We start from the raw sequence: 27590 nt of genomic DNA, 5'->3' as shown, positions 1-27590 counted from the left end.
CACCGGGGAAGGAGCCCTCCCGAGCGGCTGCCTCGGAGTGCCTGGCCACCCTCGCCGGACTGCAAGGGCGAGTGGGCACGGCACCCTCCCAGGCCACCTGGGGGGCTGGGTGGTCCCTGGCCATCTGGTCGCCTGGCTGCACGACCAGATGGCCCTGCGGGCCGGGCGACCAGATGGCCCTGCGGGCCGGGCGACCAGATGGCCCTGCGGGCCGGGCGACCAGATGGCCCTGCGGGCCGTGTGACCAGATGGCCGGCCTGCCGGCCGGCCGGGCTAACTCCAACTTTTGTCCACCCCCAGGGTTCTGTAAGCCCCCACTACGTGGGGGCTTAATAGTCGGTAAAAATGGGCTCCCCGGGCAGGCTGTCGGGGAGAGGACGTGGCCTGGGCTTAACCCTCCTTGGTTCCCGCCGAGGGTCTGGGTGCTGGGGACAGGGGGTCCACCGGGGGCCCGGGGAGGCTGTCCCTGGCCTGGCTGGAGGTCCGGAAGCTGGGCCCGGTGCTGGAGCTCCGTCCCAGGGTGCGGCTCCGTCCCGGGGTGCGGGAGCCCCCTGTCCCGCAAGCCAGCCGAGGGTCCGGGCGCTGGGGACAGGGTGTCCACCGGGGCCCGGGGAGGCTCTCCCCAGCCTGGCTGGGGGTCCAGGAAGCTGGGCCCGGTGCTGGAGCTCCGTCCCAGGGTGCGGCTCCGTCCCGGGGTGCGGGAGCCCCCTGTCCCGCAAGCCAGCCGAGGGTCCGGGCGCTGGGGACAGGGTGTCCACCGGGGCGTCTCTCCCCGGCCTGGCTGGAGGTCCGGGAGCTGGGCCCGGTGCTGGAGCTCCGTCCCGGGGTGCGGGAGCCCCCTGTCCCGCAAGCCAGCCGAGGGTCCGGGCGCTGGGGACAGGGTGTCCACCGGGGCCCGGGGAGTCTCTCCCCGGCCTGGCTGGAGGTCCGGAAGCTGGGCCCGGTGCTGGAGCTCCGTCCCGGGGTGCGGGAGCCCCCTGTCCCGCAAGCCAGCCGAGGGTCCGGGCGCGGGGGTCGGGTGTCCACCGGGGCCCGGGGAGTCTCTCCCTGGGCCTGGCTGGGGGTCCGGAAGCTGGGCCCGGTGCTGGAGCTCCGTCCCGGGGTTGCGGGAGCCCCCTGTCACGCAAGCCAGCCGAGGGTCCGGGAGCTGGGGACAGGGTGTCCACCGGGGCCCGGGGAGTCTCTCCCCGGCCTGGCTGGAGGTCCGGGAGCTGGGCCCGGTGCTGGAGCTCCGTCCCGGGGTGCGGGAGCCCCCTGTCCCGCAAGCCAGCCGAGGGTCCGGGCGCTGGGGACAGGGTGTCCACCGGGGCGTCTCTCCCCGGCCTGGCTGGAGGTCCGGGAGCTGGGCCCGGTGCTGGAGCTCCGTCCCGGGGTGCGGGAGCCCCCTGTCCCGCAAGCCAGCCGAGGGTCCGGGCGCTGGGGACGGGGTTTCCACCGGGGCCCGGGGAGTCTCTCCCCGGCCTGGCTGGAGGTCCGGAAGCTGGGCCCGGTGCTGGAGCTCCGTCCCAGGGTGCGGGAGCCCCCTGTCCCGCAAGCCAGCCGAGGGTCCGGGCGCTGGGGACAGGGTGTCCACCGGGGCCCGGGGAGGCTCTCCCCGGCCTGGCTGGGGGTCCAGGAAGCTGGGCCCGGTGCTGGAGCTCCGTCCCGGGGTGCGGGAGCCCCCTGTCCCACAAGCCAGCCGAGGGTCCGGGCGCTGGGGACGGGGGTCCACCGGGGCCCGGGGAGGCTCTCCCCGGGCCTTGCTAGGCTCCGTGTGCCCGGAGGAGGCTCCCCGGCCTGGCTGCTTTCAGAAGCAAGGACCGGGCCCGTGAGCCGGGGTGGCTTGCTTTTTTATTACGCTGGCGGAACGGAATTTTCCGCCCACCCTAATATAAAGCCACAAACCCACATCTCGCCTGCCTTGAAGGCCCTACATTATTTACCGGTTGCCAGGAGATCCACCGTACTGATGATGTGTTGTTGCAATAGAAATCCTGCTCAATACGAGAGGAACCGCAGGTTCAGACATTTGGTGTATGTGCTTGGCTGAGGAGCCAATGGGGCGAAGCTACCATCTGTGGGATTATGACTGAACGCTTCTAAGTCAGAATCCCCCCTAAACCGTAACGATACTGCAGTGCCGTGGAGCCTCGGTTGGCCTGGGATAGCCGGCCTCTCTCGGGGGGCCGGTGCGTAGAGCCGCTCGCTTGGGGACCGGAGCACGGACGGGAGGGGGCCGCCTCCATCGCCCTTAGTGCACCGCATGTTCGTGGGGCACCCGGTGCTAAATCATTCGTAGACGACCTGATTCTGGGTCAGGGTTTCGTAAGTAGCAGAGCAGCTACCTCGCTGCGATCTATTGAAAGTCATCCTCTGAGCCAAGCTTTTGTCTCTCTCCGTGCGTGGGCGCCCGCGGACGCCCTCTTCCACCACACCCAAGGGTGGGTCCCTCTGCCGCCGGGCCGGTGGGAAGGGACGCGGAAGGGGGTAACGTGGGCCTGCGGGAGGCTGCCTCCACCACGTGCCTTCCGGCACGTGGGCTTCCCCCTCCTGTCCCTGCCCCACCGGGGTGCGGGGATGGGGGCCACAGTCCCTTGCTGCTCGGCAGGGTGACCAGATGGCCTGGCCTGGCCTCCCCTTCCCGCCGCTCCCGCGCAGGGAGCAGCACCGGGGAAGGAGCCCTCCCGAGCGGCTGCCTCGGAGTGCCTGGCCACAACTCGCCGGACTGCAAGGGCGAGTGGGCACGGCACCCTCCCAGGCCACCTGGGGGGCTGGGTGGTCCCTGGCCATCTGGTCGCCTGGCTGCACGACCAGATGGCCCTGCGGGCCGGGCGACCAGATGGCCCTGCGGGCCGGGCGACCAGATGGCCCTGCGGGCCGGGCGACCAGATGGCCCTGTGGGCCGGGCGACCAGATGGCCCTGCGGGCCGGGCGACCAGATGGCCCTGCGGGCCGGGTGACCAGATGGCCGGCCTGCCGGCCGGCCGGGCTAACTCCATCTTTTGTCCACCCCCAGGGTTCTGTAAGCCCCCACTACGTGGGGGCTTAATAGTCGGTAAAAATGGGCTCCCCGGGCAGGCTGTCGGGGAGAGGACGTGGCCTGGGCTTAACCCTCCTTGGTTCCCGCCGAGGGTCCGGGTGCTGGGGACAGGGGGTCCACCGGGGGCCCGGGGAGGCTGTCCCTGGCCTGGCTGGAGGTCCGGAAGCTGGGCCCGGTGCTGGAGCTCCGTCGCAGGGTGCGGCTCCGTCCCGGGGTGCGGGAGCCCTCTGTCCCGCAAGCCAGCCGAGGGTCCGGGCGCTGGGGACAGGGTGTCCACCGGGGCCCGGGAAGGCTCTCCCCAGCCTGGCTGGGGGTCCAGGAAGCTGGGCCCGGTGCTGGAGCTCCGTCCCAGGGTGCGGCTCCGTCCCGGGGTGCGGGAGCCCCCTGTCCCGCAAGCCAGCCGAGGGTCCGGGCGCTGGGGACAGGGTGTCCACCGGGGCGTCTCTCCCCGGCCTGGCTGGAGGTCCGGGAGCTGGGCCCTGTGCTGGAGCTCCGTCCCGGGGTGCGGGAGCCCCCTGTCCCGCAAGCCAGCCGAGGGTCCGGGCGCTGGGGACAGGGTGTCCACCGAGGCCCGGGGAGTCTCTCCCCGGCCTGGCTGGAGGTCCGGAAGCTGGGCCCGGTGCTGGAGCTCCGTCCCGGGGTGCGGGAGCCCCCTGTCCCGCAAGCCAGCCGAGGGTCCGGGCGCTGGGGTCGGGTGTCCACCGGGGCCCGGGGAGTCTCTCCCTGGGCCTGGCTGGGGGTCCGGAAGCTGGGCCCGGTGCTGGAGCTCCGTCCCGGGGTTGCGGGAGCCCCCTGTCACGCAAGCCAGCCGAGGGTCCGGGAGCTGGGGACAGGGTGTCCACCGGGGCCCGGGGAGTCTCTCCCCGGCCTGGCTGGAGGTCCGGGAGCTGGGCCCGGTGCTGGAGCTCCGTCCCGGGGTGCGGGAGCCCCCTGTCCCGCAAGCCAGCCGAGGGTCCGGGCGCTGGGGACAGGGTGTCCACCGGGGCGTCTCTCCCCGTCCTGGCTGGAGGTCCGGGAGCTGGGCCCGGTGCTGGAGCTCCGTCACGGGGTGCGGGAGCCCCCTGTCCCGCAAGCCAGCCGAGGGTCCGGGCGCTGGGGACAGGGTGTCCACCGGGGCCCGGGGAGTCTCTCCCCGGCCTGGCTGGAGGTCCGGAAGCTGGGCCCGGTGCTGGAGCTCCGTCCCGGGGTGCGGGAGCCCCCTGTCCCGCAAGCCAGCCGAGGGTCCGGGCGCTGGGGACAGGGTGTCCACCGGGGCCCGGGGAGGCTCTCCCCGGCCTGGCTGGGGGTCCAGGAAGCTGGGCCCGGTGCTGGAGCTCCGTCCCGGGGTGCGGGAGCCCCCTGTCCCGCAAGCCAGCCGAGGGTCCGGGCGCTGGGGACGGGGGTCCACCGGGGCCCGGGGAGGCTCTCCCCGGGCCTTGCTAGGCTCCGTGTGCCCGGAGGAGGCTCCCCGGCCTGGCTGCTTTCAGAAGCAAGGACCAGGCCCGTGAGCCGGGGTGGCTTGCTTTTTTATTCTACGCTGGCGGAACGGAATTTTCCGCCCACCCCTAATATAAAGCCACAAACCCACATCTCGCCTGCCTTGAAGGCCCTACATTAGTTACCGGTTGCCAGGAGATCCACATTCAAGCTGCTTTGTATTGCCCACAGAGCGATACATGGTACAGGAGCGCTCTTCATCAGAAATAAAAACACCAAATACATTCAACAAAGGAACCTCCGCTATGGATTGCCACCTCGCCTCAAAATGCTACCATACAAGAAAGAACCATAGGTGGCACATCCTTCTCTGTTCAAGCAAACCAAAATAGGGTACTCTTTTCCCCCAAACATAAAATCCACGGTTAACTACCGCATCTGCAGAAGACGACTCAAGAGTTGGCTCTCCCTCACATGAGGACCATACTCAAATATGAATATACATCATATCCCTGTGTATATAAGTATTTAATAGGAGTATATGTGTAGGTTCACATATGAGTATTGCTATATATTAATGTGTGTAATAATTATGTTTATAAATATATAGATATTCGTAAGTTCTGTTTAACAAATGTACATTTCACTTATGGTTATATTATTCTATGTTTAATATGTATATAGGTCACTGCATAAATAAGTAAATCTTTATCATAACTACTTATCTATTAAATCGCAAAAAATATATATAAAACAAATAAATTAACTTAAAGTACAGCAACACTTGAAAGCCTGAGTTTTTCAATACAACTTAAATCTACAAATATTACCTTCCTCATACATATATACCTTCCATATACTTATTTGGCTATATTTATTACTTTAATTCTAATTCAGCATCTCCAATGCACTAACCCTGTATCTCACCCTATACCTCTCTCAATATATCCACCGCTCAAAATAATTTCATATTGCCCTATACTAATTACCCACTAATCCTGTTTGGGTTCCGGAGTAGCGTTCTACTCGCTGAAAAGCACTTTGACACCTCATCAGGGGTAGAAAGTGCTACATACACGCAAATCCTTCCCTCTTCTATCCCTTCACTATCCTTTTTCAATCCAAAAACCGAACTCATATGTCCGCCGCTCAAATTAATTTCAGAACTCCCTATACCCTATTCACCACTAATCCTCTTTGGGTTCCAGAATAGTGTACTACTCACCGAAAAAGCACTTTGACACCTCGTCTGGTTAGTAAGCGCTATATAAACGCAATTATAAATACAAATTAAAGGAGGACTGCCTGTTTGCAGACTGAATGCCTACAAGCGTGTTCAGACAACATGTTATTGATGGATACGAAACATTATTAAATATCTACCCCATCCCGAAGCAAGCATTTGAGCAGTTTTTGAACTATGATGGCACTTCAGTTTGACAGGCCCAATTTTCGTGTAGTAGGCTTTATACCATGTTTGCTCTTTCCCCCCTTTGACAATGATGAATGATAGAATTAGAACAAATTATGGATTCATGGTGAACTGTTTGCTGGAAGAGATTGATTGCCGTTTCCCTTGAACCCCACCACTTTGCGCTATATAAAACAAGCTATGATGGAGGTAGGAGAGAGACAACTAGCGACGGGGTGGGGAGGGGTCATGCAGTGACAGAAGTGAGGTGGGGGAGGGACAGGCCAGCAACCAACAGGGAAGGGGCATGCGGGGAAGGTGCATGTAGTGGCGGGAGTGAGGTGGTGGTAGGGACGGGCAAGTAGCAAACAGAATGTGAACACTAGAAAGTAAAAAAAGAATAAATAAAGTATGTTACAAGTGCGCAACCACTGGAAGGGCACTGGCTGCCGAAAGGCAATTGGTCTAGGCTCCACAGCAAGGATGAAGATATGAAGCTGAGCAGGAAGCTGGAGGCAGGAGGAGGCGATGACCAACAGGAAAAAAGGAAATGAGAGTGACGTGGGAACCAACCAAAGGTAAGTGATGGGTGGGCTCTAAGTCCCTTTTAAGTTTTTTTTGATTCTTTCAAGATATTTTGCAAGCAAGACACAAGCGCTGTGTGGGCAAGACCTAAAAATGGTGGGACCTTCCTGGAGTTGTCCGCATAGCTACATTTAACCCTCAATTTTTCAATGCAGGAATTTCACCACATGGAAAGGATTTCTACATCCTCACAACCAGTTTTCAAGGAGGAAAATCCTGCCATTGCTGCACTCACAAATGCTTTTATGGGAGTACTGAAGTTGAACATAGGTGCATGATTTGGTTTATGAGTCCTGACTATTTAAATGAATAAATTAATTGAGTTTTCCTCATAGATTGTGACATCCTCATGAATTACCCTGTAACTTGCGGGGACAGAGGAAAGTGACAACATGGGCAGGTCACTGTTATTGTTTTTGTTTCATTAGTTCTTTCGTCTGTTCATAGGCTCGATATGACAGAGCTGGAAGAGCTCTTGCAGAACAACATAACTGTTTAATTTACACTCAATTGTATCTATCTGTAACTCTGCATAATGTGAAACGACGACTGGAAAGCAAATGATGTAAAAGCTTTCTCAATGGGAAACTGTTAAGGTGTATTAGACATGCATGCTGCCAACTGTATAAATGATACTAAACTCTGTTTGGCATTGATGGATAGCAGATATACATGAACTATCCCATATGTCTTTATTGTTGGAAGAAGCATTACATACATCTGTCACCTTTCATGAAGCTGTACACAATCAATAAAACAGATTTAAACAAAAAAAAAAGAATTACCCTGTTACTTGAATTGCATTTTATACACTAATACTAGCAGTTCCAGAATATTTGCTGCTGCTAACATGGTCAGTAAAATTCGGATGACAGTTCCCCAACGGGATTACTTGAGAGAGAAGCCCACTTAACACTTCAAGCATCCAGAGGTATAACTCTACTAAGCACTGCCATGATTAATATATTTGTTTGACAAAATATTTGTCTCCACAGAAACGTTTGTCCTGCAAAACACAAGCAACAACAAATCGGTTGCATTTAAAATTGTATATTTAAAAAAAAAAAATCTATTTATTGCAGGTGACATTTAAGCAAGCTCACAGATCAGCCTGTAAATGAAGTCGCATTTTACAAAGACTGAGACTGGTCACTTCAATTATGCGGAAGCATGCTACTGTCTAGATGGACATGAACACGTTATTTTCTTTTTAGGTAGCAGTCATGCGAGTGAACGATCGAGGGACCAGTTATATCGGTAAAGCGACTTTGCCCAGTAAACTGCACCTCAACAAGGAAAATATGAATCCTTGCGATTTAGACATTGAAAATGCAGGTCTTCGAGAGTTCCTTCCGATCCAATTAATTCAACTTCTTTTCGTGGAACTCACTCCGCCTGAAGTTTCTAGAAAGTGTTACTTTACATGCCTGCATCAGTTCTCTCCTTCGTAGATGTCACTATCAAAGTAGTGTGCAGTGTACTTTTCAGTCATGATACCGTTATGTTAATTTTAGTATAAGTACTTCACAATGCCTTTGTTCTCATTTTCTGAAATAAGTACTTCATGATTTCTATATCACTGCACCTCAACAAGGAAAATATGAATCCTTGCGATTTAGACATTGAAAATGCAGGTCTTCGAGAGTTCCTTCCGATCCAATTAATTCAACTTCTTTTCGTGGAACTCACTCCGCCTGAAGTTTCTAGAAAGTGTTACTTTACATGCCTGCATCAGTTCTCTCCTTCGTAGATGTCACTATCAAAGTAGTGTGCAGTGTACTTTTCAGTCATGATACCGTTATGTTAATTTTAGTATAAGTACTTCACAATGCCTTTGTTCTCATTTTCCGAAATAAGTACTTCATGATTTCTAAACGCTAATTTTTTTTAACATAAGTACTTTACGATATATTTACAGTTATGTTTAAAATAAGTACTGACAGTCTTATTTAAAATAAGGATTTCGATATTGTTTTATGTGGTACTACCACATCTTGTGCACATTTGGTTTCATATTGCATTTACTTTGTTGTATGTGGTTCTACCACATCTCGTGCACATTTGTTTTCATATTGTATTTACTTTGTTGTATGTGGTACTACCACATCTTGTGCACATTCTTATAAATTGCTTTTGCCTTATTTCGAGTGGTACTACCACATCTAGTGCACATTTTTACAAATTGTATTTACCCTGTTTATGTGGTACTACCACATCTAGTTCACGTTTTTACAAATTGCCTTGTTGCATCTCGTGCACATATTTAAAAATGTTTTGTCTTGTTTCATGTGGTACTACCACATTTCGTGCACATTTTTAGAGATTGCATTTACCTTATTTAATGTGGTACATCCACATCTTATTCATTTGTTTGACTGTTTATGTGGTGTGTCCCCACATCTATTTCATGTGGTGTGTCCCCATATCTATTTATGTGGTATATCCACATCTTATGCACACGTTCTGCTGTGTTATGTGGTGTCCCCACATCTTTTTATTGTGGTCATTCCACATCTGTACTCGCAAATTGTTTTATTGCGTCACGTTGTGCGTTTTGCTCTACTTGTTTTCTTCTTCACGCTCTTGATTGTACTCTTGTACTTCCTTCGTGTCGGCCCGGCCAGCTTTCATGATCTTTGTACCTGAGTCACTTATTGTTTTGTTGTGGGTGTGTATCATTTGTTTCCATGGGAGAAAGGGAGATGGGTGGTTGAGTCGTCTTTCGTGCCTCCTGTTATCCTTATTGTTTCTTCCAACTTACTATTTTCTCTTGGCGTTTTCTTTCAATTTTCATATCTTGCCATGTTTTCGCTTAAGTCTTTTATTGTGACTTTTTGTTATACCTTCTTAGAGTTTCTCCCTTTTCATTGTAAAGAAGGGAGATGTTGTAATATGCTGCTCAGCCAGGATGTGTGTGTATGTTGGAATGTTGAAGTTAGAATGTTGGAATGGTTTGAGTCAGTTGGTCTATGGGCTGAGCAGCGTACAGGCTGCTCCTGGTGGGGCTTGCTATTTATATACTTAAATACCTGTAACTTCAATCACCAATAAATATACTTGAAGTTACCAACAACGAACGGACATTTCATCATTCATATTTCCACTTATTACAGGCATGCTCATCGTGAGAAATGTGTATCGCTAACAACATGTTTGAACCATGTCAGCTTGTCGGCATAGCAGGGCAGGTGTGGCACAGGGGGTGGGGAATTGTTGCCATGGCAGCCGCTGCATGCTGTGGTGACCAGGATTGTGTGTGGCGCCTCCAAGCAACAGTTCTACATTACTCTTCTCATGGGAATGCCACCAGAACATTGCCCGACGCTCTACATCGAGGCTGTTTTCTTTGATAAGTGGGAAAGTGCGTCAGTGTAGTCGGAGCTGCCTCTGAGAGAGTGTTGTCAAAGCGGAAGGTGCATGAAGCGCGCCGCTCAAAAAGCGACCATTTCCGGCAGCCTGTGGGGGTGTCAGTAGGGGTATATGTGGCAGGCCTACTTTTAGAGGAATTGACAGTGGAGAAGATGAAGCAAGGCGCCTGGGAGAAAGTAGTGACTGACTCAGCTTCTGATCAGGGTTGAATCCTCAGTGATGCTTGTGTGAACACCATCTTCCCCGGTAGGGGACGAACACTATGACATTAACGGTGTCGCTCTGAATAAGAACATGGTACAGTCATGTTGGGTAGTTGGAGGCAGAATAGCGGCATGCCATAAAAAGGTTCACTCGCAGATTAAAAGCTTCATTACAAATGCCCCAAAACTCCCAGTTCCGTGTGCAAACACAAGTTTGCCCTGATTTGGGATTCTGAGTTGGGAGTACTTTGCGCTCCTCTGGAGTTTTACTCCGAATCAATTGAATTAATCCTTGAAAAACCTGGAACAATTTGCCTGAGGAAAAACGGCGCAAAACTGGGGAAAAATGCATTCCTCACAAATGTGCCACCAATGTCAACATACAGCACTTCTTTGTAAACTCTGTTTGAAAGAGCATTCAAAGTCCCACATGTGCCTCCACTTTCACAAGTGCCACTATTTACACCTGAATATCGAAGGGCAGGTTTATCAGATCAGACTTTTTAAAAAAAGATGGCTCCGTGAGTTATATGTTTGCCATCACTTCTGTTCTAACCTGCAGATGACGGGTTCCAATCTTGTCTGGTCTTCATCCACCCAAAGCTGGTACCCAGGACCATCACATTGGGTGATAACAATACATGCTATTTGTAGACGTGTGCTATGAAGATTTATAAAAAAACATAGTTATTAATATGTCTACTGCACAGACTAATGGGCTGGTGGAGATAGCGAAATGTGTCTATCCTGCATGCTTGTAGAAAACCAGTGTCCACCAATGTCCTGCGCCTGGAAAAGTAGGCAGAGGAAAACCAGGATACAATCTGAACACAACATCTGTAAGAGCACATCTGCAGTGTCCTAGTAAGAAAAAACATGTTTAAGTGTGCGGCTGACAGTGAAGCAGCTGACACCAGGCCGAATAAAGGTGTCCCACAAGGCATACCTAAAACTGCCAGGAGGCAAGAAGGTCTCCTCCATCCATAACAACCACCACATGATGCAAGGACAACAGAGCACTTTCATCCAGTATCACTTGGTCCAAGCCAGAAACATCACTTAAAGTCTACATTGCAGAACATGAAACTAGTTAACAACCAGCCTATGGACGTGTTAAATTGAGCCTTGTTAGCACCCAAAAAAATAGTAAAATATGATACAAGAGGTGTGTTTCTGAGGGATGTAGAGATCATGCAAATAGAAGAGTACCCCACAATTATTTTTAATGCACTACAGAATGAAGCGCAGACCAGTCTAATTAATATCACTTTTATCTTCTCACCGGTGGGGCAAAAGGTGAGGGTGAAGCCAAGACACCAGCCTGACTATTTCACACAACAATGCCAACTTGAGGGGAAGCAATAGAGGGGGCTGTTTCTCAGTTTACGAGAAAACAAAATTGAAACAATCGAAGAGAAATCATTGTGTATCTTTGGTGCCTCATTACATCAGGAGGAATATTTAACTCAGATCCCCAGAAGGAAACCTGTGGATGCCTGTGAGACCACTAAAGATTTAATGACTTTCGACACCGTAGATCATGAAATCCTTTTAGGTACCATAAAGAATTGCTAGGGCACTTAGTACTACTCAACTCATTCTTCTTTTTTCCTCTGTTGGCCCAAGGTGTTTGTCATCGCTCTTTACAGTCCCCCACACAATCCAGTGTTTGCATGGAGCTGGTTGGTGAACTACTGCTTGACTCTGGTCAGCCTGCTTAACTTATGCCAACAACATGTACTTGTAGCAATGTGTATGGTTTGGTTCCGGTATTATTCTGCTGAAAAAGTCTTGGAAAGATGCATACATGGATGCCAGGGCACCATCTTGAGTCAAACCCACAGAAGACCAAAGTGTTGTTGATCTCTACAGCAACCTCCACTTTCCAATGCAATCCTGGATACCTACCCTTGGAGCTCTTGATATTTGATAGTGCCAAATCCATGTTCAGTTCTGGACGAGAAAATAGGTCTTAAATTCCACGTCCTTAAGAGATATTTACTAAGTCATGCAAGATTTCGTAAAGAAATATAAGGCAACACAGTGGCTTGCACTGTACTTCACTACATTTCGCAGTGGTAGGTGTCCCATGAATGGAGCATGGGCGTTCCCAAGCCTCCACCCATGGAATCTGACACAATCCCATTTTTACTTAGGCTTGCTCCAAAATGGTGGTGTGCCTCCTGAGGATAGTGTAAAGAGGAGAAATATTTTTATTTCTCCTTGTTACTTCCTCTTCCTAAGTGCATCACCCATTGGAAGAGCAAATTGCCTCTTAGGATTGTTTTTGTGCAGGAAGGTATCCCTGGTATCGTCATAGCGCAAGTGTGCCTGTGTGGGTGCTGGGCAGCACACAGTGTGCCCGTGTGCTAGCTCAAGGAGGGAGCAGAAGTGCGACATATCGTAGTAGAAATGACGCTTTTCTGCTCACTCTTTTTCATGCAATACAGTGTAACAAGTTCACTTGCTGATTTCCATTGGGTGAAACTTTAGTAAATAAATATGGCCTCAACTATATAGCAAAAAAGGCTCAATATCACTTTATGCTGCTATCAAAAATATCCCCTCGAGGCTGACTTCAAGTAAATGGTCCAGGTCGCGGCAATTTCCAGACTGGTCTACAAGAACCCTATTTTCGATGGTATTTCTAAATTCCTACTAGCCCCACTCATGTCAACCCTACATGTAACAGCCCATGTTTTATAAAACATTTAATTTGCATTTGTAGTTTAATAACAACAAAACAGTGTTTTAAAAACAATTGTGGTTAATATGAATAGAATTTGCCATTGCTATTCCACCTAAACAGATACGGCCACAACTGCCGCATACATCGTTCCCAGTCCAATGTCAACATTTCACTGTTAATTCTACCTCAAACCAGGTCATGCCCAGTTCCCCTAGCAAACGATTTACTTTCCATTAACCCTGCTCTTTCTGTACAGGGGTAAACGTGGATTTTCCAGTCCAAACCCATTTTCCACCTTTCCAATGGGGGTCTTCAGTATCTTTCCATGCCTGTGCAATGTCATGCTTAGTGACCACTAAGCTGAGTCACAACAGAATACTTTGTCACTGTCCATGTCTGCTGTGATGTGTAGTAGTACAAATCTAGGGTGTATAGGGACATTTCATCCCAGAATGCTCCCATGGCATGCAAAAACCCCTATGCCTAAGTTGCAGGTAATGATAAAATTGGCCACTGGTAAGACCATACTCTGCATGTAAGTCGGTTAGTTCTGCCACCCGTTGAAGGTGATGCCTAGTCCATAGAGGTGTTTCACATGTCAAGCGTTTATCCCAACCCAAGGCTCTGAGTGTCATATTCCAGATTGCGAGCTCCAGTGTTGTGGCTTGGAGGAGAGGGAGGGTCGTCGAGACTCCATATAGCAAGTGGGAAATCTGAATGCTCTGCATCGCCCATCTTTCGGAGGCCTATGCCAAAGATATCTGTGTGTCTCCACCACAAGGAGGGTCATGGCGAGCTGCAGCACTACCTGGGCATTCTCCCAACAGATCTGCCAAGGTGCTAAAATCTGTGGCTGGTCTATGTGCAGCACTGGAAGGGCGGAGACTAAAGAGTGGAGAGAAGAGCCTTGAGATCCCGCCAAGGGGTAGCCGTTGCCATCCCCTGGTATTGATGGAATGCAACCCAGCACTCACCCCCACCCAGTGCTTAATTTGTAAAATATGAAGTGCAGGTGCTCAAATGTTTTTGGGAGGCCACACCTACTTTTCTTCGGCTCCACCCATTTCCTCCACCGGCTCCACCCACTCTATTAGCTCCTCCCACATCCTCAACTGGCACTGCTAAAAGTCAGATGTAATCAGTGGTTAATTTGTAACAACTTAACTCCATACTGCAGGGGCTCTCATTAGGAGGCAGCTTGCTCCAGCTCATTTCTCCTGTTAGCGCCGCTAAAAACAGATTCAACTGCTAACCATGAAAGAGGGGAGAGGATGTGGCACATTGGCCAGAGCTACCGACTTCAGAATTGACTGGTGCTCAGGAAAAGTGCCGGTGTTAGTGATTAACTGCAGTGCTGAGCACTGGAAACAACCGGCTCAAATTAAGCACTGGCACTAAGGTTCCAGGCACCCTATATTTAAATACCCTGCCTGCAGCCAGTCAACAGCATTGCTATGAGGGGGGGGGGCTTTACAACTCTAGAGCATAGAAAGGTACTGGCAGCTCACTCAAGCCAGCAACAATTTGCAGCTGTAAGCAGAGGGCTCAACCGGGTCCTACTCAACCCCATGAGCATGGGTGCCTTCAGAGGGGGTGGGGGGATGGGGAGTTGAGGGTTAAAACAGGAACTACCCTGGCATTTTCCTGAAGGTAGGATCCTTGTGCAGACCTCAGATGGGACAGTAGAACTAGTCATTCTACTCCATCCACTTCAAACCTCAAGGCCCCCTCATAGGGAGCCAGTTTTCACTGCCCTGAAGGCCCTACTGTGATGGCACCTCTTTGCCATCCAGGGAAGCTGGGCCACATAGCACTGTACCAGCTCTGCACAGCTAACTTCACTCACATCCAACATGCCTTCCATCTCAAACACAAGGAATTAACTCAAAAGCACCAAGACAGCTGCAGCCTGTTTTAAACCCTCAGGCTAAATAGAGTTACATGGAGGTTCAGGAGGTATAGACCAGTAGATCGGAAAACAGCCCTGTCCTTTCAGAAGTTACGTGTGGTCGCAGGCTGGTTAGCCAAGGAAGGTAAACACTGACAAGGACAGTGAAGAGATACAAGGCCAGGTGACTGTCAGGAGCAGGATGGTCCAGAGGTGTGTGAAGGTGCATGAGATGTGTTGCTGGACAGGAGAGGGAGCATTAGAGTCAGGAGAGGTCTGGGCGGCTGATGTGTTTCAGGATGGGGAGATAAGAAAGAGATTGATGCATTTGTTTATTACTTTGGGATTATATTATTGTGTAGGGCTATGGGTCAGAGGATTTGATTTTGAGAGTTTGTCGTGCCTCGACAAAAACATCCTTTAACCAAATGTAAAGACATCAGGGCATGTCTATAGCTCCTTCAAAGTTTCTCCCAAAAACGTCCATACATACCTACGCTCCCCAATACACTGAAGAGACTTTCAGCCGCCTTGTGTTCTCAAAAAGAGATCAACAGAAGAAGTGATAGAAGGAAATATTCCGGAATTAATTCTAGCAATATTCACCCTAGAAGGGGATTTGGGTGGGACACCCAAGAACCAAACCCAAGCTAACATATTCTAGTAACTTTCACCAGTCTAGCAGGAACTACAATTATTGATCCAAGGTAACTCTGGTGACACCTGAAATTACCCTAACCCATACATGAGCAAGAACACTAACGCCGAGCTTACCACCACCAATAGAAATGCATAGCTTCCCTTGCCCATATATGGGCAAGCAGAGTTTACCACCATCAGTAGAAATGCGTAGCTTCCCACCACCCTCTTCTATATCGCCATGATATCTCTCTATGTATATTTTTTCACTTTTTTCTGCAGACGTAAGATGGCCCAAATTGAATAAAAACGTTTTTCTCCTGTCACGGCACATATAGGTTTGGTTTTGCTCTATATTTCGTTGGGGTGCTAAATTTGAAAACCCATAGACTACTGCTGGATGCTCTCAGACTTCGTGTGGCCAAGTGGCCCTTTTTTTGCGGTTTTGTATAGTGCAAACTTGCCCCGAAGTTATTGTAGTGCTTTACATTAGCACCAGTTACATTTCACCAGAAAAGATTCATTTTTTGGAAGGCGAGGGGAGATTAAGTGATTTGCCCAGAATCACAGGATAGTCGACCCCGAGACTCGTAACCCGATCCCGGCAACTCTTTCCACTCAGTGAAAGCTTCTTCGTACAGTTTTCACATTTGTGGCCGCAGCCTGCCAGAGTTTTTGCGAACTACCCAAAACGTTTGCAAGGTTTTTCGTGAGGCCCAACAATAGAGATTTGAAAGCGCACGTGCCAGAGAACACTCTCTCCCGTAAATCCCTCTTTGGTTGCATATTTACATAGCGCAAACTCGACCCGAAGGTATTGGAGCGCTTTACATAGCATGCTTAATTTATTCATTTTTTCCCCACAAAGCAGTCTCAGTCTAGGCCTTGAGCTGCTTACTACTACCAGATACAGCACTGCTACTTACTAGCTGATCGATGCCCGCAACGCCACGGTCATCGGGGGTCGGGCCGACTGGAACGAGATGACTCTTGGTGAGCTGCTGCGCGCTGCGATGGTTATGCTGGGGCGGGGCAATGTGAAAGAAATCTGCGCACATTGCGGCACAGCCCCTACCCCAATATAACCAAAATCCAGCCCAAATCCGTGTCCTCCGGCGCTGCGGCCCGCCCACAGGCACGTGGCTAAGACCACCCTGGCGCGCAGTGTGCCGCCATCAAAACAGTTAGATATTTAAATGTATCTGAATAATGAATTTCCTCTGCAGCAGGCTAAGTGTCTAAGTCCCACAGCAACACTTTTAACCACCGGCGTTGTGACCCACTCAGCAGATGTGAAAAACACACAGCGGCTGCACGAGAGTACAGTAGTAAGTTAAATTAAAAAATAAATGTGACTTGCGCAGCCGATGCGAACTGTAGACCCGGCCCTGTCAAATAAGTGCCGGTGCTAAGCACCGGAAAGAACCGGCACAAATTAAGCCCTGCCCCCACCACACATCACCTTCAGCAGTGTCAGAAAGATCTGCCTCCACAATGTAATGTCCAGAGTGGTGCAGGCCAGTGCACCATGCCATTGAATCTGTGGCTCCAGATCAGCCTGATAACTTCATCAGTACCAACACCCATGGGGGGGCTTTCTTCTGATTTGAATCTCGGCACCTCCACAATGCAGGGACTGGAGAACAGGTCAGTCCAACAGGCTGCTAAATGTCTGGCTTTAAATCAGCCCCAGGGGCTCACACCAGGCACCTGCACTCCCAGGAGGAGCCCTCTCCAGCCACTCCCAATTCGGTGGTCCAGCGGCACTCACCTGGATGGCACCTGTCCGGGGGTCACTCCATGCTGGCTTGTGAGCCTCCACAACTGCTAGCACCCCTGGGCAAGAGGAACTTGTGGATGTTCGTCCTTGACAGCAGCAGGTTCTTGCTCAACCATATGCAAGTGCCTGCCTGCACGCCTCACCCATCAGGATGGCCATCTAGTACAGCCCAGTAACTTCTCAGGGACCAGCAAGGACAAGTGCCTCCTAGATGGTGGCACCCTACACTGGGGGTGGGGCTTCACTGATGTCCACTCTCCATGCGCCACTCTCTCTCAGTCAGAGCCCTGCGGCGTAACCATCGGGTGTGGCTCTAGGACCTCTGCTTCATTGCACTACAGCCTGTCAATGTTTCTCACTGCTCAGAGGCCAAGTGTTACACTGGGCTCCACCATGAAGGCCACTCATGGGTCCGGCTGCTCGGTGCCCACTTGTTTTCCCCTGATCAGGTCTGCTGTGCACAGATTAAGAAAGGATGGCAGTGGGGCTGATAGCAGAGCTCAGCAAGATGTGACTGCCATCTTAGCTGGCTTGGCCATGCCCCAGCAGTCAACTTTAACCACATATTTGCATGAATGGTAGATGTGTATTCAAAGCCACCACTTGGATCCATAAACTCCTTACACCCAATACTTGTCACTACCTAGCTGGGGGTCAGCAATTCTTGCTCACAACTGAGATGATCTGTTGAGAGGTTCCAAGCTTTAAGAGACACCAAACCCAGGCCCGCTCCTACCCAGGGTGTCCTCCCGGAAATCTAAACCTCGTCAAACAGACTCACATCTTTTAATAATGCAAGTCTGAAGTAGAGTCTACTTCAGGCTCTAAAATACCTCTAATGGCGAAATAAGTGTTTGAAATGTATTTGGTAGTACCTAGGAGCATCCTGGTGCTGGCTATAACTCTCAAACCCAGAAAAAGAATTATCAAGAAAATTAATTGTCAATCGACCCACTTTTAATCACAATAGAGGGTCCTAACACAAGTGGTTCAAGTCATCATAATTAGGCATTATACTACAGGATGGAATATATTTAATCTTGTGACTTGTCTATATTTCTCGTTTTGTATGAACCAATATACTTTAAAGCAATTAGAAAAAACAATACAGAATTTCTGTTAAAACTTAGCCCTTGCTCTCTTGTGTATGTGTTGGATGCTACTCATAATTTTGAATACTACTAATTACATTGTATTCCACATTCTAATTTAAAGTGTCAGTACCTCCAATTGATTTTCTTTCCACATCTTTTTACAAGCATTAAAAATGCCAGTAGGTCTGGCTTGTAACTGAAAGTAAACACAAGGAGATAATGGACGGAGTGCTGAAACTTTTCAAACGCTCACCCCCAGTCACAGATCTGGGTTGAATCCATCATCGTTCTTTAGCTCACATCACCACCCCAGTTCAGACACAGCTATATGCAAATCAGTCTTGACCCTGTTCCTCATGGGAACAGTCCAGCCGGAACTGCCAAGCCATGTCTTCCCTGGACCGAAAACAAGCATCCGGGGACCGGTTTCAGGGTAACACCCCTCATCAGCCAGGCTAGCTTGAATCAAGTGGCAAAGTGAGCAAGGGACCCACGTCTGCGTATACCCTGCCAACTTAGGGCGAACAAAGCAAACACAAGGAGATGATGGACGGAGAGCTGAAACCTTTCAAACGCTCACCCCCAGTCACAGATCTGGGTTAAATCCATCATCGTTCTTTAGCTCACATCGCCACCCCAGTTCAGACACAGATATATGCAAATCAGTCTTGACCCTGTGCCTCATAGGAGCTGTCCAGCCTTAATTGCCAAGCCATGTCTTCCCTGGACCGGAAACAAGCATCCTGGCACCGGTTTCTGGGTAACACCCCTAATCATCCAGGCTAGCTTGAATCCAGTGGCAAAGTGAAAAAGGGACCCACGTCTGGGCATACTCTGCCAACTTAGAGCGAACAAAGCAAACACAAGGAGATGATGGAAGGAGTGCTGAAACTTTTAAAACGCTCAACCCTCAGTCACAGATCTGGGTTGAATCCATCATCGTTCTTTAGCTCACATCGTCTCTCCAGTTCAGACACAGCTATATGCAAATCAGTCTTGACCCTGTGCCTCATGGGAACAGTCCAGCCCTAACCGCGAAACCATATCTTACCTGGACCGGAAACAAGCATCCTGGGACCGGTTTCGGGGTAACACTCCTCATCAGCCAGGCTAGCTTGAATCCAGTGGCAAAGTGAGCACGGGACCCACGTCTGGGCATACCCTGCCAACTTAGGGCGAACAAAGCAAACACATAGAGATGATGGACAAAGTGCTGAAACGTTTCAAACACTCACCCCCAGTCACAGATCTGGGTTGAATCCATCATCGTTCTTTAGCTCACATCGCCACTCCAGTTCAGACACAGCTATGTGCAAATCAGTCTTGACCCTGTGCCTCATGGGAACGGTCCAGCCCGAACTGCCAAGCCATGTCTTCCCTGGACCGGAAACAAGCATCCTTGGACCGTTTTCGGGGTAACACCCCTCATCAGCCATGCTAACTTCAATCCAGTGGCAAAGTGAGCAAGGGACCCATGCCTGGGCATACTCTGCCAACTTAGGACGAACAAAGCAAACACAAGGAGATGATGGACAGAGTGCTGAAACTTTTCAAATGCTCACCCCTATTCACAGATCTGGGGTGAATCCATCATCGTTCTTTAGCTCACATTGCCACCCCAGTTCAGACACAGCTATATGCAAATCATTGTTGACCCTGTGCCTCATGGGAACAGTCCCGCCTTGTAGGAGAGTGGAATCTGACTAATGGTTGCCCCCAACTTTTTGCCTGGTATTTGAGTGGTTTTTTACTAGTCTGCCTGGGATCCTGCTATCCAGGACCCCAGCCTATCTGCTTTCTCCCTAAAACGGATGTGAGTACTCTAGGTACAAACCTAATTGGATGCTGGGCATGCCCTACCAGTCCCTTGTAGATGGTACCCTAGGTACCCAGGGCATGGGTCCCCCAGTAGGCCTACCAGGGCTGCAGCACTTATTGTGCCACCCTGGGACAGCCACACAAACTGACACCACCAGACCACTACTGTAGTCTGGGTAAGGTGGTGCTAGCACCCCTTACAGGGATGTAGGTACCCTATATCCCACACCATTACAACACATATACTCTCATAGGTCACCCCTATGGCAGGCCCTGCTAATCCTACAGGGCTGGGTGCTGAGGTATGTGTGAGGGGGGACCCCTACGTGAGTAGGGCCTCTCTGCAACCTTCATAAAATCGTTACTGGCTTGTTTGTAGTGTAGCCATACCGTATACTCTTAACCGCATTATAAGTGAATCGCGTCATCGCGATAACTTGAGAATGGCTACACAGAACCATATCGTGTTTGGTGTCAAACATGTAGGAATCCTACCCCCAGTCCAGCCATGGGCATGAGGGTACGATTCCCCCTTGCTAGAAGGGCGATATGGGAAAAGCGGTAGAATTTAGACACCAATTTAAAAGTGCACAAGTTACACAAAATGGCTACTGCCCGCCACCTACACGACCCTGGCTGGCTGTTGCTGGGGAAAACCCCAGCCTCGCCAGCTGGACAATAGGGCTCCTGTGGCAGGGAGGTGCTAGCATCTCCCCAGACAGGATAATGTGGATTGGAACAGGGTGGGTGCACCAAATGTCCATTCAGAGTTGCACGTAGGCAGCTGCAGAGCCCCAATTCTGCATTCACCGCCTGGAACCGGTTCAGGGGCATCCTGTCCCTCGCCCAGGCGGGAAACACACAAAGGGGAGTGGGTGTAGCCACCCTTTCCCGCCTCTACTCTGATTGGTAGGCTCTAGTTGGGACCATCCCCTAATCTTGGGGATATATGTGAATAACTTGGCCCCAGAGCCTTAGATGAATCCAGAACTTCACAGAACTGACCTTCGACAAGCTGCTGCCCAGCTGACTGAAGAAATCTCCCTTGGGATAAAGGAGTTATCCCCCTGCTTGGCAGGCACCCGAAAGACTGCAAGATACCCGGTTGGAACTTTGCTGCTCTCATGAACTTCGACGTCTTCCAGCAACCTTGAGGTGGATCTCCAGAGCATCCCAGAGTCCTGTGAGCGTGGCCAGCAAGTCTGAGCACCGTGGACCACGTGGGTGCCGAGATCCCTGCATACCCCGAGACACCAGCCACCTCTTGCATAGCACACGACCCCGACCAGTGGGGAAGTTGTGCCTTGGCCCATTTCTGAGCCAACCTTCAAGCAGCATCCGTGCCAAATCTCAGCTCCCTAGCCCGCTCCGGTGGCCCGTGGGAGCCCTTTTACGCACTCCATTTTGCTGCCTTCCGCAGTCCCTTGTCTCTCGACTTGTGGGCCCTGGCGGAGGAAAATCTTCACATCCAAGAGTTCCCCTGGTTGCTCCAGGCCTGCTCTGCGCTCTCTCCAAAGGAGAGCACCCTCAGACCTCGTGGGTCTGCACCAGCAGCTGCTTTGTTCATCTTGCGTGGGTTGCGGTTGCCAAGGCTTAGTGGATCCAATCGGGACACTAACACCGCAGCGACCCTCATCCGACGTGGGACAGTCGCCCTCCAGAAGCTGGCCTTCCTTGAAGCCTCCCGGAGCCCGTGACTGCAGAGCCAAGCTGCATCTTCCTCACCTGAAGCACCCGACATCGAAGGGCTCCTTGCTGTGAGCCCCCTGGTCACTGTGCCGTGACCCAGACTCTGTCCCCTCTGCTTTCAGGTTCTTCTCTACATTTTCTACATCTTAGATCTTCACGACTTCATCGACGCTTTCAGCTAGCAGCAGTTTGGACTACTTTTCCATTGAAATTCAGCCCGCGACCCGACACCAGAATCGACCTATGCACCCGGCATCCCTGGGGCAGGTAACAGTGGTACTTCGGTACTCCCGTGGTGGTGGTGGGCTCTCCAAAGCCTTAAGTCTCAAGCCTTAACTTTGTACTACTGCTAGAAGTGTCTTTTATCTTTAAATATTCAACCGCGACATTCTCCGTAGACTAACATTGCGATCCCGATAGCAACTTCTTGTGCTGCACGCGTCTCCCGTGGGTCCCCTTCCTCTTAACAGTGGGTGGATTATGAAGGGGCAAGCGATCCTGAATGCCCTAGGCATTGTCTGTAGAATTGTCGTGGTTCTTATACCACTATTTTAGTATATGGTTTGGTCCCCCCCTGGGGCCCAGTGATTTCTGTGCTATTTATTGTGTTTATAAATGCTTGTTTGAAGTGTAACTTTGCCACTAGTCACATAAAGTGACTGTGGGATTCTGTCTAGAATAAATACATATATTTTATATATATACCTGTGTGGGCTACTCTTTCATTTGGTTATTCAAGAGGTTATTATGGTAAAACAATAAGCTTAACACTCCTTCAAGACTTAGCCTGAAGGCTGCTCTCCACAGCTACCACTAGGATAGCTTTCTTTAAAGGTTGTCTTAAACCTATCATCAATAAGAGTCGAATTGGACTGGTGCAAGGTGTCCCTACAACTAGGAACAGCATATGCCAGGCCAACTTCTCACATTGGTGTGCAGCGGTTGGATTCAAGCTTGCCATTGTTTTACCAGATAACAAATTGAATTTCTAAAGTGAAAGCCACTTGGTACCAAAGGTACATATAAATTCAAGCTAGAATACAATAAGTTCTACTGAACTTAGAGTTGTGTGTAGAGGGTTTAGCACACCTTGACTACAACTCAAGAGATGGTTCAGTAGGCCACACTTAGTGTAGGTAGATACACCACTATTACTACACTAGAAAATGTCTTTAGGTTCAGGTGCCCATAAGGCTCTGGAAGGACCCCAAAGTGTCCCAGTCGACAAGTATGATCATCTCTCCTTTGCTGAGCTCAGGAAGATGTGCACCCTTAGGAAACTTTAGACAAACAGAGGTGCCAACACCCAACGTCTCAGGGAAATCCTGCTCATAGCAGACTTTATGGAGACCATAGGGTCTGGTGGGGTAGACAGGTTGGGTGGGCATCCATCAGAAGAGGACACTCCCAGAGTGGAATCTGATGAGGACCAGGAAGAGGATGAAGATCCTGACCTGGAAGAAACAAACCACTCACAACATGGAGGTGATGGCCCAAGAGGCACTCCCTCCATCCCTAAAGGGAGAGTGGTGGATCCAAGAAGGAACAGATCCCCCTCAGTGGGATCCAACCATTCTGGGAGATCCAAAGGGTCCTCTGCCTCTTCTCAGAGAAGAGAATCCTCTCATGAGAGGAAATGCAGACTGATCAAATTTGAGCAGGCTAAGCTTCAGCTTAAAAGAGAACAGTTAGCATTGGACAGGGAAGCCCTGGAGCTTCAGAAAGCTTCACGAAAGTGGGGTCTAGAGACCCCTGGTGGCAGTGATGAAACCCCTACAGTTAGAGAGAAAGTCCCTGACAATAGGAACCTCCACAAGATTGTGCCCCCCTATAAGACAGGGGATGATATCCACAAATGGATCTCTGCTCTTGAAAGGGCCTGTTAAGTACAAAGGGTCCCAGTAGAGCAGTGGGCAGCAATCCTGTGGCTCTCCTTTGCAGACAAAGGAAGAGACAAGCTCCTCTCTGTATGAGAAAATGATGCTGATGATTACTATATCCTGAGAGATGCTTTAATAGATGGGTTTGGCTTAACCACTGATCAATACAGACTTAAGTTCAGAGACACCCAAAAAGCACAGGATCAGGATTGGGTAGACTTTGTTGATTGTGCAACCAAGGCATTGGAAGGTTGGTTAAATGGCAGTAAAGTTAATGATTATAAAGGATTGTATAATCTCATAATGAGGGAGCAGATTCTTAATAATTGTCATAACCAACTCTTACACCAGCACCTGGTGGACTCTGATCTGACCTCTCCCCAAGAATTGGGAAAGAAGGCAGACAAATGGGTCAGAACCAGGATCAGGCCCAAGAACCAAGGTGGTGACCAGAAGAAAGATTCTACCAAACCCAAAGAGAAAGGAGGGGATAATAAAACAGAAAAGTCCCCTGAAGAGCCACAAAAACCCAGTGCTGGGGGTGGGTCCCAAAATCCTTCCTCTTCAAAAAAGAAACCATATTGCCATGTGTGTCAGAAGCCTGGCCACTGGAAAACTGACTCCAGTTGTCCAAAGAATGGTAATAAAGAAGATATTCCTCCAAGTACAGCTCCAACACCTCCTGTTGCTACTAATAGTAATCCCCCAGGTGGTGGGAGTGCACCCAAAAACTTAGTTGGGTTTTCTTGGGGAACGCAGGTGGACCCTGGCCTAACCAGGTCCCCTGCACAAGCAACTCTAGTCTGTGACGGTGGCATGGGGTTTGCCAACTTTACCATGAGCCCCAGTATTCTGGGCTGGTACAGACAAGAGCCCATGATCAATGGTCAGAAGGCTGTGGCCTATAAGGACACAGGGGCCAGTGTCACCATGGTGACCAAGAGGCTAGTGCCCCTAGAACAGCTTTTACCTGGGTTTAGCTACCAGGTGACCAACATAGATGGAATCAGGACAGACCATCCCATGGCAGTGGTAAATCTCAGCTGGGGAGGGGTCACTGGCCCAAAGAGAGTGGCAGTGTCCCCAAACTTGCCTGTAGATTGCCTACTGGGGAATGATCTGGAAATCTCAGCCTGGGCTGAGGTTGACCACAAGGTCCATTTGAAAATGGTAGGAATCCCTGAGAGAGTGGATGAGACCCTGAGGGCCTCACCTCCACCCCAGGAGAAAATAGAAAGAGTGAAGCCTGAAACTATGGATCACTCTACCCAAACAGAGAGCATAGGGGAAGAGGAACAGTCCTCCCCCCACCAGACTACAGGTAAGGGTCAAGTTTCTCAGGGAACTGATCCTGCCCCTTGTGAAGTGACTGCCCCAGAAGTGGACAGGCCTGGCCTGCCCACCTCTCTGATGGCAGGGGACCCTTCCAAGGTGGTACCCAGTCTGGAGCAGGTATCCTGCCCCTCTCTACCCTGCCTCAGTCAGCCCAGGGCTGCAGAGGTCAGGGAGGTCAGTGGACCCTTAAGGGACCCCTGTCCAGAGGAACCCCCTCATCAGCAGATTAGGGACACCCAGCAGAGTAGCTTCAGCCAGGTGAATATTCCTCTACAAACTGAGGGATCCCCCTTACTCTTAGGTATAGGCACCCCTCAAATGGATGATGTTGAGCACAGGGAAACCTGGGGCATAGTTGCCCCAAACCTTCCAGTGCCCTCCACTATTCCAGCCAAAGGGATTCGACCCCCAGCTGTAGGCAGCCAGAGGTTGACCCTTAGGGCCAGATATGACACAGTCATGGGCAGAAAGGCTTCCATAGTGGCCAGTGATCTGAGGAGGTTGAGACCAACCCAAGTAGGGCCTCACTTCCAGACTCAGACACCCCACCAGCCCACCTCTGACCCAAAAACCAATACAGGTAAGTTCCCTAGACTTTGGAGAAACTCTAGAACCCCTTGGGGTAAGATTTCCCAAGTGGACCATGAGACAGAGAGCAACCATGCTAGTGCAGGTTCTTCCTTATCTGGCCACTCAGGAAATAAAGGCTTATCTGGACAAGGTTAGCCTTATCTCCTTTCGTTTGGGGGGGGGGGTTATGCAGGAGAGTGGAATCTGACTAATGGTTGCCCCCAACTTTTTGCCTGGTATTTGAGTGGTTTTTGACTAGTCTGGCTGGGATCCTGCTATCCAGGACCCCAGCCTATCTGCTTTCTCCCTAAAACTGATGTGAGTACTCTAGGTACAAACCTAATTGGATGCTGGGCATGCCCTACCAGTCCCTTTTAGATGGTACCCTAGGTACCCAGGGCATGGGTCCCCCAGTAGGCCTACCAGGGCTGCAGCACTTATTGTGCCACCCTGGGACAGCCACACAAACTGACACCACCAGACCACTACTGTAGTCTGGGTAAGGTGGTGCTAGCACCCCTTACAGGGATGTAGGTACCCTATATCCCACACCATTACAACACATATACTCTCATAGGTCACCCCTATGGCAGGCCCTGGTAATCCTACAGGGCTGGGTGCTGAGGTATGTGTGAGGGGGGACCCCTACGTGAGTAGGGCCTCTCTGCAACCTTCATAAAATCGTTACTGGCTTGTTTGTAGTGTAGCCATACCATATACTCTTAACCGCATTATTAGTGAATCGCGTCATCGCGATAACTTGAGAATGGCTACACAGAACCATATCGTGTTTGGTGTCAAACATGTAGGAATCCTACCCCCAGTCCAGCCATGGGCATGAGGGTACGATTCCCCCTTGCTAGAAGGGCGATATGGGAAAAGCGGTAGAATTTAGACACCAATTTAAAAGTGCACAAGTTACACAAAATGGCTACTGCCCGCCACCTACACGACCCTGGCTGGCTGTTGCTGGGGAAAACCCCAGCCTCGCCAGCTGGACAATAGGGCTCCTGTGGCAGGGAGGTGCTAGCATCTCCCCAGACAGGATAATGTGGATTGGAACAGGGTGGGTGCACCAAATGTCCATTCAGAGTTGCACGTAGGCAGCTGCAGAGCCCCAATTCTGCACACACCGCCTGGAACCGGTTCAGGGGCATCCTGTCCCTCGCCCAGGCGGGAAACACACAAAGGGGAGTGGGTGTAGCCACCCTTTCCCGCCTCTACTCTGATTGGTAGGCTCTAGTTGGGACCATCCCCTAATCTTGGGGATATATGTGAATAACTTGGCCCCAGAATCTCAGATTAATCCAGAACTTCACAGAACTGACCTTCGACGAGCTGCTGCCCAGCTGACTGAAGAAATCTCCCTTGGGATAAAGGAGTTATCCCCCTGCTTGGCAGGCACCCGAAAGACTGCAAGATACCCGGTTGGAACTTCGCTGCTCTCATGAACTTTGACGTCTTCCAGCAACCTTGAGGTGGGTCTGCAGAGCATCCCAGAGTCCTGTGAGCGTGCCCAGCAAGTCTGAGCTCCGTGGACCACGTGGGTGCAGAGATGCCTGCATACCCCGAGACACCGGCCACCTCTTGCATAGCACACGACCCCGACCAGTGGGGAAGTTGTGCCTTGGCCCATTTCTGAGCCAACCTTCAAGCAGCATTCGTGCCAAATCTCAGCTCCCTAGCCCGCTCCGGTGGCCCGTGGGAGCCCTTTTACGCACTCCATTTTGTTGCCTTCCGCAGTCCCTTGTCTCTCGACTTGTGGGCCCTGGCGGAGAACAATCTTCACATCCAAGAGTTCCCCTGGTTGCTCCAGGCCTGCTCTGCGCTCTCTCTAAAGGAGAGCACCCTCAGACCTCGTGGGTCTGCACCAGAAGCTGCTTTGTTCATCTTGCGTGGGTTGCGGTTGCCAAGGCTTAGTGGATCCAATCGGGACACTAACACCGCAGCGACCCTCATCCGACGTGGGACAGTCGCCCTCCAGAAGCTGGCCTTCCTTGAAGCCTCCCGGAGCCCGTGACTGCAGAGCCAAGCTGCATCTTCCTCACCTGAAGCACCCGACATCGAAGGGCTCCTTGCTGTGAGCCCCCTGGTCACTGTGCCGTGACCCAGACTCTGTCCCCTCTGCTTTCAGGTTCTTCTCTACATTTTCTACATCTTAGATCTTCACGACTTCATCGACGCTTTCAGCTAGCAGCAGTTTGG

At 51.0% G+C, this 27590-nt stretch overlaps 1 protein-coding gene across 1 annotated transcript in view; it reads right to left on the bottom strand.

Moving 5' to 3' along the window:
- Positions 1-27590, bottom strand: part of DRC11 (dynein regulatory complex subunit 11) — a 952572-nt gene that overhangs the window by 561963 nt on the left and 363019 nt on the right. The window lies entirely within an intron of this gene.

Source organism: Triturus cristatus, chromosome 3_1, assembly GCF_964204655.1.
Source record: "Triturus cristatus chromosome 3_1, aTriCri1.1, whole genome shotgun sequence".
NCBI lineage: Eukaryota > Metazoa > Chordata > Amphibia > Caudata > Salamandridae > Triturus > Triturus cristatus.
The sequence above is the reverse complement of the archived record's forward strand: the minus strand, read 5'-3'. Positions and strand labels throughout refer to the sequence as shown.